The following is a 16,584-nucleotide window of genomic DNA, read 5'->3' as shown; positions in this document are numbered from 1 at the left end:
TATTGGAGATAGCCTGAAAACAATCCCTGAGGATGATCTGAAGGCCTTCCATCACAATTTTGATCCTCTGCAGAGGGCATGGCAACTCCGCTTCGGTAGCCCGACGACCTGCACGCGAAGTCGAGCACTTAACGGTCAAAAAGTTTAACGAGGACGAATACCACACACCCTCGGTCCCTACGCAGACTAATCCAAGTGGTCACCCATCCGCTTATTGACTGCAGCTAGTGATGTTTGGCTTCGGTGATCCGTGTCTTAACGATCAGTCCACTGCGAGACTTCTGAGCATGTTAAGCGGGCAGAGGCCTCCTTGGACTAGCGGTATCGCTCGCCAAACGCTGTGCATTGCTTTGAGGTAGCGGGTTCGAATCCCGCTGTTATCTTGGATGTTCTACATGCTATTCTTCTATTTTGCAAATGTTTATAAGCCTAAATTGTGCACGCAAGCCTAAAAATGTATATAATTCCAATAAATAAATCAAGTGGCAGTATTTGGATTAAAAATGTTCTTCTCCGAAAATAAGGGGTTGTGAGAATGATAAATAAACATTAGAAGCTTGTTGTCTTTTTATGTTCGTTATATCTTTAACTTTTTGATACAGTCTTTTAACAATGAAATAGAGCTCTAAAACTTCAAAAAAGGTATGTACTTTATCATTCTTATTCATTCAAAGAAAAAATATTATTAATTTCCAATATATTTCAATTGCGCTTTTTATGGAAAAACTATATTATGTAAGTACAATATATGACCTCAATATATATACATTAAAATAAAACTGTCTAATTAAGAAAACTTTTTTTAACGACGATATCCTTATAAAATGTAAATTTTATCGGAAGAAAAAAAAATGCAAGTTTGATAAGATTTTGTTACATGGATGTGACGTAAATTAATTTGATGATTTGCCTGTAGGTAGTCTTAACAATAATCTTTAGGGTCCAAATAAATAGGATCAATAAAAAAATAATTATTTAGTGTTTATTTTCTCCTTAATTTTCCTTAAAACTAAATAGAACTTACAGTAATAAATTAAATTCGACTGATTTATTTGGAAGGAAATTTCATGTGTTTGGTTCATAAATTTTTTCTGCAATTTGAGGAACCCGCCTGAAATAAATTCCATAGAAACGAGATATTAAAAAATACCTATTAAATAACTGGATTGTCTTGAAATGATTATGGAATTAACTATTCGACAAATGCTCATTATATTTTCAGAGGAAACAGCGATATTCCTCCATGCATCGACAACATCAACCACCCTCAAAAATTCTAAACACATGAACTTCATTTATTTATTCTTTATTTCTTTTTTGCACTTTATTTATTTTCTATGTTTTCGAACAAAATTTTTCATTAGATTAAGAATATACAGTTCCTGGCCAAATTATTAAACGCACTCTAAGATTCTAAGTAAAATCTTAATTATTAGGTGATACTACACAGCTTCATAGTTTTTACGTGGCTGAAACCGGTTTGCACTTGTTTACGTTCGTGTAACGGTTCAGTTAGACGATATATAATAAAAATTAGACGACTGGATAAATTAGACGTATATATTATATAAATATGAATATTTTTTAGCAAGTATTATCATAGTGTATTGTAATAATTAGACCAAATTATTAGACGCACTGTAGTTTTTTAATAACTACATGATCTGCGCGAGTTTATAGGCAATACTTTTATATTTAAACATACATGTAATGGGTTTTTATTCAGGAGATTTTTTATATACTTCCTATTTGTATTTAATTTTAACGTGTTGCATTACATTTTGACCAATTGATACACGAACGTAAACAAGCGCAAACCGGTTTCAGCACCATAAAAGCTGTATATAATATCACCTAATAATTAAGATTTTACATAGAATCCCGGAGAATAAATCTATTTATTTCTGCATGTCAATATGTATGCCAATTGTTTATTTTTCATGTAAAAAAAAAGTCCCGCAGTCGACTGATTGTTAAGACACGGTTCCCAGCAGATCACCGAAGTCAAGCATCACTGGCTGCGGTCAGTGTGCGGGTGGGTGACCACTTGGATCTGCCTGCGTAGGGACCGAGGGTGTGCGGTATGGGTCCTCGTTAAACTGTTCTACCGTAAAGTGCTCGACTTCGCGCGCAGGTCGTCAGGCTACCGAAGCGGAAGAGAGGGGCATCGCCTCTGCAGAGGATCAAAATTATGATGCCATGTCTTCGGATCATCCTCAGAGATGTTTCCCAGACCGTCGCCAATAGCCCATCGTGAAGCTCTAGTGCGACGTAAATTAACTACAGCAACAATCATGTAAAAAAAGAGTTTTTATTTATTTTATTTTTTAATTTTGTGATCAATCAATAGAAAATTGTGAGAGATTTTAATGTCCAACAAATAATTTAGATGAAAATTTATTGAAGATTGTATTCAGCATCAATATGTTTCTTTTCTAAAACAATCATGCATACATGAAACGCTATATTCAGTGAGGTGTTATTTTTTCTTCTTCTGTGTAACAGTGTCATATTGTTTTATATATAAGCAAAGAAATATGGTAAGAGCTTTTATTTTTAAGAGTTTTATTGCTGATTTCATTATTACAAAAAAAAAAAAAAAAAAAAAAACCAAATAATAAGTTTAAAAGATCCAATTGGAAAATAACGTTAATGCGTTGAAAAGAGATTCCGGTAAATTGAAACTGTGTTTTAGAACTATTCCTCTTAATAATAAATATTTTAGAAACATTTCTCTTTTTATCCAATATTGAATCGAAAACATCCGTTTTCTCCATAAACCTCATCGCAAAAACAAATAATCTTCATAAATCATATTTGGGTCACTGTGCCGTAGATCACATCAGACAGCCAAATATGAAGAATATGGCGAAAACAAAATGCACCATCTTGTCTAAGATAAATAGCACCAGCTAAGCTCTTTCTGACCTCCCACAGACTTTTCAAGGCCACCTCAATCAACCCTCCAACCAGCTGCCATGACCTTGGCGTAACCCTTTGGTCACAACTGAAAGGGTTGCGCGAAATTTCGTATTGGGGGTAAATGAAAGAGAGTAAATCTCTCCCCTCTACAAAACATCCGGCCCTCCTGACCCCCTCTTTGGGGATTTTATGAAGTTGCCCCCGCAAGAGTGTCGGCACACATTTGCGATTGGGTACAGAAAGGGGGGGGGGGGTTCTGACAGTGAATTGAAGGGTGCTGTCAATTAGACTCATTCCGCCCATGTTGAAAGCGAGTAATTGCAGAAATTCGTCCTGCTTTGTTTGAGTATTCAAGTTTCAAACTGATTTGTGGTCAAGTAAACTGTTGGTCGAACACTCAATTTTGTTTTGCTATTCCATCTCCGTATAATTGTTAGTTCGTCTTGAAATACACGAGCTAAGCATATGCTTATAGAACTAGAATTTTTAGTTTACCTTGCTTATTGCTATGCATAACATAAGCTTAAGGTATCTGAACTCATTAGATTACCCTGCGCTGCATTAAGTATGCCTTGAACGGCGATTGCGATCCTTTTTCAATTAGTGTTAATTAAATTTACGTTATTAAATCTACGTTGCATTTACGTTATTAAATTTACGTTAATTAAATCTCCATGTAACGCAAATTATATAATTTTTATCCGTGTGTCAAGTATGCCTCTTCTTTTTTTTTTTTAAATTAATTTTTAAACCATTGTACTTCGATTTTAAACCATAGAAATACACAGTGTAACTATATTTTCCGTACTGTTACTAACTTGCTTCGATTGGAAATCGTATATATATATATATATATATATATATATATATATATATATATATATATATATATATATTTGAAAATTGTGGAAAGCTACGTGCATGCAAGGTTTTGCCACTATGATCTACCGAAAATTGGATCAATTCTCAATGATCCAATTTTGATTTAAATTGTAGAGCAAAACTTACAGTTTAAACAGCACTTACTGAAAGTCCATACTTAGTCTTGCGTTAGTTACTACTTTTGGAGCTGATAATAATAATGGTAATTGCATTCGAACTATTAGTTGAGAACTTACTTTATTGGAGGACATCTCAAACATTACATCAGGTGCCAAATATTACCCAACAGCAATTCTCGAAAAAAAAAGGGAGGGGGGAGAAGGGAAATTCAACAAGCATGAATGTTATTGTGAATTACCGAAATTGGTGGTTGTTGTTTTCCACCGGTGAATGTTGACAATAACATAGTTGCTTCTGTAATTGTCCGAAATATATACTAGGTTTAGCTTGTGCCAATGGCCCGTATGCCCTACATCGATGTTTTTTTTTACGGTTCAGTGCCACTGCCCGGTATACGTTTGCCCGGTATGCCGTACATCAATGTTTTTTAAAGTCAATGTAACTGCCCTGAGCCGTGATGGCTCAAGAGATAGAGCTTTAGCCTTCCAATGTGGTGAACCGGATTTGATTCCCAGCCATGGCTGGTCTATACGAATTCCGCATCCGGCTTGCACTGACCACAGTGCTGACGTAAAATATCCTCAAAAGTCGACGGATTATGGGTTAGTGTTTCTTGCCGTCAGGCAAGCCGTAGGAGGTTCTCGTGATTTCCCTCTCCGTGTAACGCAAATGCGGGTTAGTCTTACCAAAAAGTCCTCCACAATGGCAAATTTCTCTCAATACTTGATCCAGGAAACTTGTCTTCTGGATTGGGTTCAAAATTGCAAAGCTACGGGGTTGAACATCAGTAGTCGTAAACCAAAAATTTGGGTCCGCTGTTCAACAACGGTTATAAAATAAAATGCCACTGCCCAATATGTATTTAACCGGTACTCAGAAGACTGATGTTTCTCCTAATCTATCCTCAGCAGATTTTAAAAAATAAAATAAAAATAATATTAACAATGAATCAATTGATATCAAATCGGATATAACAAATAATTCGGACGTTCACCAAAGCGACTATGTATTTGTTGATATTCACCGGTGAAAGTCGACATTCTCTTGATTTCGATCATTAATGGTAACATAGATATTTTACAAGGATGAGTATTAGATACAGCTATGGTTTATTGAGCTGAACAGCTAGAGCAGAAACAAATTGAATCAAAGAAATAGTTCATCGGAGGTTGAGAAGAGATTGTAGCTCCCTCCTCTGGTGTCATTGAGAGTCTTTTATTTAAAAAAAAAATTATTCACATTTCTAATGTTGACATTTCATTATACGTAATAGGATAACTAAAGAATTTAGACTGATAAAACAAGGAGTGTTATTCAATATTGTCCAATGTTTAGTCTGTTACTCAATAATCCTGTTACACAGAGCGTTAGTCAATAACAAACTCCAAATTAGGAAGCCAATCTAATCGGAGTTTGCTGTGCAAATCGTCGCTTTACTTTCAAGTTCGGCCATTCTAAGAAAAAAAGGTTTGTTTTCCTAAAGGATTTAAACAAGGAGAGAGAGTTTTTGCAATGCAATCAGCCCTAAATTGTCTTCTCACCAAAGTCCAACAACTATGTAGGGTTGAGATAAATTGTTTGCGAATTGATTGCAACATCTCTTGTGGGAAAATTTAAAATTAAGGACATGTTTCGGATTTGTTTTATGTACAAAATGGGACAGTTTTTTTTAATTAAAAAAAAATTAGACTGTTTAATGCTTACACTCAGTGAAGTGTAAATTTGCGTTGTTAATATACTTATAGTACAACAAGTATAAAACTTACGACACTTAGTCCACTTGTTGTAGTGTACCTTGTTAGTATAGTTGTTGTACAACAAGTATACAACGTTGTTAGTACACTTGTGGTGGAATACGTTGTTAGTATACGGTAAATTTTGTTTCTGTTCGAAATAATGAACAATAGCTTGTGAGAAAATGTGAGAGAAAGCAAACAAAATTGATCTGAGGCAAAATTTTGACAGATCAAAATAACGTGATTATCAGTTTTTTAATCAGCTATGATCTTTTAATTTGTCACTGTAATGGCAAACAATTAAAGAGAAAGAAACAAATAAATAAAATAAAAAAACTGTGATCACCACAAGGCGATCACAGGTTACTCATTAACAAAATGGTTGTTCAATTTTTTTTTTTTTTTTTTTTTTTTTTTTTGGAAAAGCAACTTAATTGTGTTTTCATCTTGGATATCTTTAAGTGTTAATCCCGAACTGCTCGGTACACAATTTCGCTGACATATTTGAATGCAGCTCAGACTACATTCTGTGTGAATTCTTGACTGAATAGACATTGAACAGCCAATCAAGATCAATATTAGCATTTTTGGATGAGTACAATGGAATGTTTGAAGGAGATTGTAAGCTGCATCATACACCCGTTTCGCATTCACAAGTTCATACATGAAATATGATTTGAAAGCTAGGCTTTCTTTCAGTTTTACATGAATAGTGAATGAATCATTTATATTGCGTGGAAGACAGTCTACGGTCTTGTGCAAGTCATTGGGTACACTGATCCTTCTATCCCTAATTGTCCAAGAGGTCATGGGTTCGATCACCGCCCGCCAACCGAAGACTCCCTGTGTAGTAAATGGTGACTAATGCACGTTAAATCTGTCGAGTCACAAAGTCCTCCATGTTCCCATTACAAATAAAACCTCTTTGGGTACTGATCCAGGAGTTTCCTGGTCTTCTGGATTGGGTTTAAAATTATAAGGTATCGAAGTTGAACATTAGTAGTCGTAAACCCAAAATTGGGTCAGCTGTTCTACGACGGATATAAAATTAAAAAATCTTGAGCTCAACGAATACGCCAACATAATAAAATATTTTTTACTTAACCTTTTACATACGGCAGGCACATCATGTTGACCATATGTGATGTTACAACATGGTACACCGTAAGCAGAGGGTTGAAATATAAACTTGAAAGAAATTATTATAATATTTAATCATATATTTAATTTACTCAATATTCGCTCCTTCCATAGTTTTATAATTGTCTAATGAAGAACGAAATCTTACAATAGAGATAAAATATCTATCATCGTTTATATTTTTGTTGCCTGTACACATATTGCAAAACAGATCAGGAGTTTTTGTAATCAAAATGCACTGTGTTTGTTAGTTTGAAACAACACTGTGGTTGCGGTATTGACACAATTAAGAAAAAGGAATAGATCAATAAAGGAGGGTGAACAATATCACCCTTTAAACACGTGAAGAACACTGATAAATTATAGTTGAACCAAATTGAGCAAATTTTTCAGGGACCACCCACAAGTTAGATAACTATTTGAAAGTAGATTACAAACTGGATAAGCTCTTCTTTACTTTGTTTGGAAAACAAAATAAAGTCTGAGAATTTTTTCACTCCTTTATCTATAAAGAAAAAAAAAACATGAAAATATTTTTACCTTGAAACTGTAATAAAATTTTATTTTTAGTAGTTTGAATTTTTTGTTCTAATTCTTAAGAGTTTGTTAGTTTTTTTTTCTTTAGCTATATTAAGAAAAATATTGTAAGTGATTATTGAAAACTAAAGAGAGGCTTTTAAGATTTTAAAGGTCTCTCTCTCTCTGTGAATTCAAAATGCCGTTTCGTTATAGTGTATTAGTATCGTGGGTATATAACTGAAAATAAATATGGTCTATACACTCTTTTTTTATCTTGAGTGATTAATATTTCTTTTACAAATTGGTTATTAAGTTAAAAAAAATCAAAGATGTTGTCCCTCCGAAAGCACAGTCATGAAAATTTACCATTATGACACACGAAAAGAAAGAAATCAAAAGGAACCATTGCGTAACGAAGTTTATGCAATGAAATTTATCTACAAAGAGTAACTCACTTCCGGCTGCAAGTGTGAAAATGGATGGGAAAATCTTGCCAAAATAAAGTTCCTGTTGTTGATAGCCAATATATCCGCTACCTTTCTATATAATTTAAAATACAAAATTCTGCAAACTATTTGCCATTCCACGGAGGATAATAGCCAAAATAAAGTCCCTGAATAGCCAATATATCCGCTATGTTTCCATATAATTTGGAATGCAAAATTTAGCAAACTATTTGCCAATCCATGGAGGATAGTAGTTAAAATAAAGTCCCTGCTATAAATAGCCAATATATCCGCTATGTCTCTGTATGACTTGGAATACAAAATTCTGCAAACCAATTGCCAATCTATGGAGGATAGTTGAATCAATGTTAATTCTTATGATGGAAGCCTTCATTTTTGCCACAGAGTGCTTATTGACTCATCAAAACCTACAGAGAATACTCCATTCGTTTTCTTGAGTACCCAAGTCAAAATTTCTGATCAAAACATTTTGATGGTTTATGTTGGTGCCATGTGATTCATGATAGTCCAACATCGTCTGATGGTCACCATCATACAACATTTTCCATTATGCGCTCATGGTTTTTGATATGTTAACAAACTTCTATCATTACATGGTAGAAAATGCTACTTTAATGCTGTGATGGTCAACCATCAAGAGAAGTTTGATTATCATGGACCAACAATTCATGATGGTCCATGATGGTTCCAACTATACATTTCCAAGATGGTTCGATGTGAATTCTCGTTACTTCTCAGGAATATACCATCAAAATATATATATACATATTTTTTTTATGTTGGACAATCAAAAATTCGTCCGAATTCCTACATTGGGGTGATGGCAGTTCATGATTTTACCAATATCTGATTTCTGCGAAACTATGATGGAAATTTCTGATAGTTCAACATGAGCAAACCATTAAAAAAAGTTGTTATTCATATGTTGGACCATCAGAAGTCAATCTGAGTTCCTACTTTGGGGTGATGGTTACTTATGTTGGTTGCCATCAAAAATATAATGGTTCATGATGGAATTATTGATGGTTGCCATCAAGATTATGGTAGTTCATTTTTGACATGGATATCTGGAACAGGGGAAAAGGAAAGATATTCCATGATATGCACCTTATTGCCCTCACTTTTCCACTCCGACCAACCATTCAAAACTATCAACTATTCAACTGATAGAAATTAATGAATAAAGTAGTGAATAGTATTTAACAAATTATTAACACGGTATTAATTCCTTATGAAAAAACCGTTAACAGTTGTAATTAGAAGTTTCGGCTTTAGGAAGCTTGTTATTGTTAAAATTCAGTCTACCATGCATTAAACTGAAATTTTAAAAGCTGTGAAAATAGTTCGACCTCGAACTTTTCTCCGACACCAACTCTGACTACACAATTCTGATAATTTCTTTTTTGAAAGAACTGATTTTTAAAATACTTGTTGATAATTTGAAAAAAAAATTTACTTCCATTTAAATTATTCTCGGGTCGTAAATTTAGAATTTTGAAATCAAAATTTTAGTAAATTTCTCACTAGTTAGAGTGTCAACTAATAATATTTATTGCCAATAGATTGTGACCACTTTCAATCTAGAGAAGCGCAGTTAGAACGAGAAAACTTTATTAAATTGCTAATAGTTAGGTCCAATATGTTTCAAAATGGAGCATATTCCTGCTACCGACTCCACAGCCATGATTAAAACTAATTTATACAAAGAAATTAAAAATAAAAATCAAACCAATGTTTCAGTTGCATTTGATTCATGAGTGTGAAAACAAGCTTAATATTTTTAATTTTTTTAGAAGTGTGGTTCTCAAACGGATGAAGTACAAGACGCTTTGCGCACATGGTTTTTGAAAGTTGGTGATATTTTAAGTAAATAAGAATTCTTTTATTATTCATAAAATCAAGTTAGTTAAAAAGTATGTGTGAACTCTTGCAAGCCTTTTCGTTTGTTTTTTTTTTAATTTTACCTTTCATTCAACTTTTTATTAGTCCATTCTAAGCTGACCAACGTCCAGGGAAAAACAAAAAAGTTGTTAGAAAAACTTTCAAAGGAACATTCAAAAACTCAATATTTTTTTTTTACTTTGCACTATAATGTTCTGAGAACAGTATTTATTTCTTCTTAAATGTATAATTGAAAAGGTAAAGTGGCTTTTAAGTTCTCGAAACTCAGTTAGAAACTTTGTTACAAGTTTTTTTAGGGTGTTGGGCAGCATAGGCAATTCACAAAATAAGTAAATAAATAAATAAATAAATAAATAAGTAAAAAATAAATAAACAAGCAGTAACACTAAAGCAAAAACTAAGAGACACTTGAGCAAAATGCAGTGTAGCACGATTCCAGAAAGAACTATTTTCAAATTATCGGATGTTCACTCTTTTTCAAATTTCAAACAACTGTTTTTATAGCTATAATAAATCTCTAGGACAAAAATAAAAGAAAATATCTTAGTTATATATTTTTGATTTGTACTTTGAATAATTATCTAAGAGATATGGAACTTAGCTTTTATCATTGAAAGCTTTCTTGATTTGAATGCAATAAAACATTTGTAGTCAGCAAAATCAGTTATTTAATTTGGACTTCAGAATAATCTTTTTGTAATTTAGAGATCAATTTTGCTGCATTGAAGGCTTGAGAAGTAGCTTTTTTTTGAAGAAAAATAATCTCTATTTGGTAAAAGATGCTTCATTGTAAGAAAGAGAAATATTTTTTTAATTCTAATAAATCCCAACTATTAAAAACTCCTTAAGCTTTTTTTTTCTTTATTTTTATGTGTAAAAAAATTTTAATATATCATTAAGATAAATAAAAAAACTAAAAAAATCTTTGTATTCAATGTGTAAGGTTCGCATAAGTTTGATTTTATCACAGTGTAGAAAGTCTAACATTTATATCAAAAAAGGTGGAAACAGATCAGATATAAAAAATAAAACACTGCTCTTTAAAATATTCTTCTCGCTTCTTAATTATAATTCATTTGAGCAAAATTCCATGTTGCTCAACCTGACCTTATAAATGGGCTCATTACTTATAAATATGGATCATGTTTAGAATTTCTTGTGTTTTGATCGTCTTGTTTTTGTTTTCGTTGTGCCGTTGTGTTTTTGTTGGCGATAGCTTGGTTTTATTTATTTATTTATTTTTTAAAAAAATCATTGGATTTCAAAAATTTATTTATTAATTTTTGTTCTGTGAATCGGAATTTTTTCAAATGTGGGTTCCATTTAAAATTGCGAAAAATGAGTCTTGGCAAATTTTTGACCCTATCTGACATCTTTTTGTAAATTACAGTTTCAAAAGCAAATTTCTAATCTATTAAGTGAAATTTAACAATGAACCGAATCCACAGGGATGTAATTATGGAGGAACAGGTGTAGAGGGATAACGGACCTCATGCAATGCATTGACGTAGATAGAATTATCAAATCTTGAAAGTGACCTCCGTTAGTTTTACTCATACATATTCACAGTTTCATCAGTACAAACATGAATCAGAAAGAATTTATGCACAACTGCACCCCGATTTTTTTTTTTATTTTTTACTCACTATTGTTGTTACCATACGAAAACTAGATCCCTTCTCAGCGTAATAAAATAATAATAATTTAGTGGAAAAAATTATGTTATTTGAGGTAACGATATATAGTTACAAAATTGCTGTTAATATTTATCGTGAAATTACGATGAGGATCTCTCCTCATCGTAATTAAATAATAATAATTTAGTGGAAAAAATTGTTATTTGAGATAACGATATAGTTTCAAAATTGCTGTTATTATTTATCGAAAAATTTATTTATCTAGAAATTACGATGAGGATCCCTCCTCATCGTAATTAAATAATAATTTAGTGGAAAAAAAATATGTTATTTGAGATAACGATATATAGTTTCAAAATTGCTGTTATTATTTGTCAATAAATTTATTCTGTTTGTTTTAATTGGCACAGGTTTTTAATACATTTAAACAGCACCATTTAGAAAAACTTTAAACCGAAAATTAAATATGCAGTCAGGTTTGACTTTGAATTTTCGAGAAAAGTAGCATTTGGGTGAAAATTCCGCTTTTTTAGAAAGGTTAATTTTTGATCTTCTTGTATTTTCTTATAAATTTTTTCTTTTTTTTACGAATTTTGATGTTTTAGTATTATTTTGACAGCTGAATATCTTTTTAAAAAGAGGTGAAAAAAAAGAGGTCACTTTTTTTTTAATATTTGGAGCTTTATTAGATTTATTGATAATTTATAGAACTTCTTCGGTTTTTTGATGAAAGCTTTAAAGCGAATTAAATGATTTGTGGTTTTGAGTAAAAAATTTTGTCTGTTTTTAAATTTTTGAAAATTTATTCTTATCATAATTTAAATGAATGGAAGTTTATCTGGATGATGTTATAAAATCCTTTTATCATTAATTGCACACAAAAAAATTATCAAAAATCTCCAATTGTGTATACCATTGGTATCGTAAAATGCAGATTTTTTTTAAAAATCAAATTTACATAGAATCGTAGTTGTCAATTTAATCTAATGATATTGGTGATTTTGACAAAAATTTCTTCGTCAAACTATCTTTTGGTTTCAAACAATTTCGTTTAATTTAAATATTTTATATTTTCTTTACATGTATGAAAAGGTCTAGAAATTGAAATTTTATTAGCAGTGCAAGAAAATATTTAGAATATGTATTATAACAAAGTAAGAGGAATAAAAAATAAGAATACAATCTTAGAAAAATTATTAATAATATAATAATAAATAAATAAATTTAAAGAAGAAACAAACTATATCAACAGTAAAATTTTTAAGTTTTAAAAGTAATTTTTAAAATTTTTGAATAAAAGTTTTTTATTATATTAAGTTATTTATCAATCTTAAAGTTCTTAAAAATTAGAATTTCTTTTTTAATTTGTGAAGAAATTTTTTTTTACTATAAAACAATAAATAAAACTTCTAGTCCTTTGTTCCCTTACAGCTGCAAGTTTGTCTCGATTTGAATTTTTAAATTATTTTAATTTCCCTTTAAGTATTCTTCAATTTATATTTATTTTCGGCAATTTAGTATTGTAATTTGGTATTAAGAAGAAAAATATCTTCTGAGACAAATAATTGTCCCATGTTATTAGCTTTTTCAAAATGCTCCAGTAACTTGTTAACCCCGCCCACTTTATCAAAGGCTGATTTATGATTGGTTAATCTAGTTAACTTACTGACCATAGCAACCATTAGAATGGGGAGATATACTATTCGGAGGTGGATCACGAGTAAATAAATACTTTTTAAAGAGAAAACCAAAGAACGATATAATATTGAAAAGATCTTATCTATGTGAAATCAAAAGGGGAGATTTAATTAAAATGTAAACTGATATAAGGAGGCGTCTAGTCTAGAGGTGAACTGTGTGTCATGCTCTTAAATAAGAATCCTGAATAGTTAAAACTTTTATCTTTAAATGGCTGCAAATTATTACAAACAAAAACTGATTGGGTTCTTTTCTCTTGTGTTGTTTACCAGATATTGTTTACTGTCCTTAAAAAGATCCTGTTTGTTAACGCACATTGTATCGATTTATTGTTAATGACAACCGGATCTAAATTTTTAAAAGATAATTTAGCTAATGTAATGATTTAATAGGATGTTGCAATATTTAAAGATTTAGACACTTATTGTTAAGAATATTTTATACGGAAAATTGTAGAATTTTTTTTTTAAAATTTAAGCTGTTGTATTTTCTAAAAATAAATTTAATTTTTAAATATATATATATGTATATAATAAATTTAAGTATATAGATATAAATTCAATTTTCAAATATATAGTGTTTTAAATATAAAGTTTTTTTTAAATATATAGTGTTCGACTCCGGTTTTAATACTGAAATCGGACTTCTCGAAAAACTTTACTTTGACTGCAAACCTGACTTATACTATATTAAAATTTGCATCAAATCCTAAGGAAATATTAATATTACTGCTTAAAAATATTAATTTTAATTCATTATGTATCAGTTAAAAGTATTTGTAGCCTTTACAAAGTACATTTGGTTAAAATATTAGAATTATACTGAATCACTATTTCAGATATCATAGCAAGCATCTTTTAACAAAGACATGGAATATTCTGGAACTAAGAAATTATTACGATTGAGTCACATATAGTATTACGTATCTTTTTTTTTGTAAAATTAAATTTTCGTATAATTTCTCGTATATAATTCTATATAAACTTATGTACAACTGTTCAATCAAACACAAGAACAAGAACGTGAAATGTAAGTTCTAATTTTAATAACTGTCACAATATTGATTTGAGCAATATTTTGCTCTCATCCAAATTTTATTTTATTTCATTACCATTAACTGCAAAACCCAATTTGGAGTTTACGGCTACCAATGTTCAACTCCAAGACTCTAACCCATTATCCGTCTATCACTGAGGATATTTTACGTCAGTACTGTGGTCGGTGTAGGCCCGGTGCGAAATTTGTATCGACCAACCATCACTGAGATTCGAGCCCGGCTCACCTCATTGGAAGGCAAACGCTCTATCCCCTGAGCCATCACGGCTCTTCAAGACATTATATTAGCTATTGACGCTTAGCCTGATGACTGAGGGACTCTAATCCATGATCGATTGACACTGAGAGTGTTTTATTTCAGCACTGTGATCTGTTCGAGCACTATTGTCGGTTCGATCACTGTGATCGGCTCGAGTTCTGGGTGCGCAATTCGTATCAACTATCCATCGCTGGGATTTAAACTCGGGTCAGCTCATTGGGAGGCGAGTGCTCTATCCATTGAGCCACCATAGCTCGCAATATTCTTATTTTGCAACTGTCGTCGAATAGCCGATTTAATTTTGGGTTTACGACTACCAATGTTCGACTCCGTAGCCTTGTAATTTTGAAACCAATCTAGAAGACGAGGGAACTCCTGGATCAAGTATTGGAAGAAATTTGCTTTCGTGGAGGACTTTTAATGGAACTAACCCGCATTTGCGTTACATGGAGAGGAAAACCACGAAAACCTCCCATTGTTAGCCTGACGGCACGAGGTCTCTACCTCTGACGATATTTTACATCAGCACCGTGATCGGTGAGAGCCGGGTGTGGAATTCGTATTGACCAACCATAGCTGGGATTAAAACCCGGGACACCTGGATTGGTGCGTGCTCTACCCCCTGCGTGCTCTACCCCCTGCGCCACCATACAAGCTTAATGTTTTATTTTAGAACAGTTGCTGAGCAGCCAACCAATTTTCTGTTTACGACTACTATTGTTCAACTCCGTAGACATCAATTTTGAACCCAGTCCAGAAGACAAGGGTACTCTTGGATCAAGTATCGGGAAAAATTTGCCTTCGTGGAGGACTTTCGTACGAGTTGTGAGTATTGGTTATTTTAATTTATAGGAACTAACTTTTATGCAACCGAAGTCTAAATTTTTTTTTCCCGACTCCACAGCCCTGATCTGTCGGTCGAACCAGGTATTCTTAGTATCGCTGTGAAAGTGGTATTAATATCAATTTGCCATCAGATAATATATATCCATTTGCAGGCATGATAACTGTAAACAAATTTGTGAAAAAATTTAAATTGCCGATCTATAAATTGATAGTGAAATTCTGAGGATATCGTGGGAGTAATTATTGTATGAATAATTTTAAAACACCGAAGCGATAGAAGGAAATTGCACGAAGGGTTAGATAAAACTTTGATAACAGAATGGAATGTTCACGTGCTTTGCATGTGCCAGAGACAGCATGCAAGGTTTTGTGCATACGATTTACAGAATTTTTCATCATTTCTAATCAAAAGTAAGAAAAATTAAAAACAATAATACAGAAAAAAGAATAATCAAAGAAAATTAAAGTTATTATCACAATATTTCGAAATGCAATTATCCATTAAAATGAAAGAAGCAATTCTGAAGTAAAACTGATTAATTTTTCAGGTATTTCTGATTAAAACTATTACCCTGGGATAAATAAGATCGTTATCGAATTCTTTTCGTAGTATAACCGGAAGTAGGCTGAAGTTAGATTTACTACAGATCTTTAAAGGATAATCATATAATCTTACTCCCGTTATATTTTTATAGAAACAATCTAAGGTAGTATTTTATAATTTTTTTTTATTGCTGAATAATTAAAAAAAAATTTTTAAAAATTCTTTTTTCGATTTGAGATTCTCCTTGTTTCATACTTTACTAGCTGAATACTCGTTCTTCGTATGGAATGGAAAAAAAAAGTATATAATTATACAATCAATTCTGAAAAGCATCATGAAATTAGCAGTGGCACCATTTATGGCCAAGAATTCGACTTCTGCCACACCCATACGTCACACCCGTTTATAGGGCGGACCCATTTATACGTCCTTTTATTCGTCCACATGTTTACATGTATATTATATGCAAAATTATGTACGTATAATGTATGTACAAATAACATTTTTGCATATATACGTACATTTTATTTAAATCTGTACATTCATACAAATATCTTAATACAGTTATCTTGCATACATACATGTACATGCATACGTACAAATATTGAATGAGTTTAAAATATATCTATGTATGAGAGTTTGTACGTATGCTACATATACATATGTACGTCTACATACATACGAACTTACATGCATTGCTCGTACATTAATAAATTGTATTTACATGCATACGTTCGTTTTACCTACAGAAAAATATGTTATCAGATACAAGCATACGTACATAATACACACAAAATACATACGCACAAACCGAATGAGCATATAATATGCAATCGTAATTACATGTAATCGTATA

General features: G+C 31.8%; 1 protein-coding gene across 2 annotated transcripts in view; it reads left to right on the top strand.

Moving 5' to 3' along the window:
* Positions 1-475: 475 nt before the first annotated feature.
* LOC107453931 (uncharacterized) overlaps positions 476-16,584 on the top strand; it is a 35,816-nt gene continuing 19,707 nt past the window's right edge. Inside the window, exons 1-2 of one of the 2 annotated variants that reach the window (XM_016070951.5) lie at positions 505-642; positions 9,580-9,652. The gene's annotated coding sequence lies outside the window, so the exon portion shown is untranslated. Of the gene's footprint in view, positions 643-9,579; positions 9,653-16,584 lie in introns of both variants that reach the window. The other variant, XM_016070953.4, reaches the window with a different exon arrangement.

The sequence above is a fragment of the Parasteatoda tepidariorum genome, chromosome 10 (genome assembly GCF_982258835.1).
Source record: "Parasteatoda tepidariorum strain Cologne lab strain chromosome 10, Ptep-v5.0, whole genome shotgun sequence".
NCBI lineage: Eukaryota > Metazoa > Arthropoda > Arachnida > Araneae > Theridiidae > Parasteatoda > Parasteatoda tepidariorum.
The sequence above is the reverse complement of the archived record's forward strand: the minus strand, read 5'-3'. Positions and strand labels throughout refer to the sequence as shown.